A 1549-nucleotide genomic window follows, 5' to 3' on the forward strand; every position below is an offset into this window, starting at 1 on the left:
GAAATCAGGTGAGCTGAAAAAGAAGGGAAGAGCTGAGGTGGGAACGTGACAGTCAGATGTGACTGTGGAGGAGGTAACAAGGATGGGAGATGGAGCAGGCAGCCAGCGTGGAGGTGTGTGTTTGCCACCCTCCTGGGTCAAAGCTGTGTAGAAGAGCTTCTTACAAAGGTTGTGAGAGAGCAACTGCTGTGCTAACTTTGGGCTCAGCTGGCTTTCTCCACACATTTTCTTCTCTGAGCTTGTCAGGAGCTGGTGCCCTCAGTGGGAGGTGGGCACCCGGCTGTGCTACTTGCATGCTTCTGCTCCCAGGAAGGAGGCCCCACTAACCGCCACCTACCACTCCCTCCAGGGCTCAGTTACCTCCTGCAGTTGCTTTTACGTCGCTGCTGGCTTATTTTCTTGCCGCACAATCGTAAACCTCTCTCAGTCACCCCCTTTCCAGCTACCAGCCCAGGCTGGCAGGGCCGCTGGGCAAACCCCACGGCTGGTGCAGCATGGCCACCCTTCCTCGAACAGCTCCGAGCCCTGAGATGGCACGCTCTGAACAACAAGAAGTTGTATAGATGGAGACTGTACCAAAGCTGAGTTTTCTAAAGAAATGAGCCGGTCTGGAAGCAGCCACTGGGCCTGGGGGTCCCCGCTACATGCATTATGCTACTTGCCCAGGGGCTGGCTCTCAGCCAAGCTTGCCCCTGTGCGCCAGCATGGGGTAAGGATGGCACCTCTTCACCTCCCTGCTGCCCGCACTGCTCCTCCCACCGCCAGCATCAGTGATTATACATGGGCTTTTAACCACTGCAGTCCTCAGCTGAGCACAGCTGGTAGACTTTACGAAATGCCAGAAGCCCTAAGCACATACATGTGGGATATGGGCACACCTCACCGGGGAGAAACCTGCCGTGGCAGCCAGGATGCTCCTCCTTGGTGCACAGAAGGAGCAAGGGCAGGCAGGATAAATAAAGGGGGGCAACAGAGAGCTGGGAAGGAGGGTGAAGAGATCAGCTGTACTCTCCAGAGATGCACACCCGTATTTCTCTGATTTTGCCTCCTCCTAAGGAAAGGAGATAAGAGAAATCAAGTGTCTGTGACAGATGTTAGTCACGCTGCCTCACGTGCTACTGAAGGGTTCTTGGCAGTGCGGGGTGGGAGGGGGAGCAGAAAACTCTATGCACAGTAAGAAAAAATTAACCACTTTGTCCCACTCCTCAGCTGGCAATTATGACTTTTCCTTGTCCGGTATAGGGCATTTTGACAAGCTCTCCCAGTTACCAAGCCTAGGCCAGCCCTCTTCTTGGGGGAGACTCTTGGTCTTATTTCTTTCTAGGCAGCATGCAGAGAGGAAGGAGAGCCGAGAGGCTACAGGGGTCTCTGGGCCAAAGAAGAGGCGAAAGAGACGTTAGTGCCAGGCCAGAGTTCCTCTTCCAAGGCATAAGATTGAATACATTTGCTGCGTTGCAGAACGAGGAGAGAAATGTCACCTTCAGAGGTGATCTGACAATCACAAAAATAAATTACATAGAGGAGGGGGGGGGGGGGAGAGGGAGCGGAA

This window comes from Pygoscelis adeliae, unplaced genomic scaffold (assembly GCF_000699105.1).
Source record: "Pygoscelis adeliae isolate BGI_AS28 unplaced genomic scaffold, ASM69910v1 Scaffold120, whole genome shotgun sequence".
NCBI classification, from domain to species: domain Eukaryota; kingdom Metazoa; phylum Chordata; class Aves; order Sphenisciformes; family Spheniscidae; genus Pygoscelis; species Pygoscelis adeliae.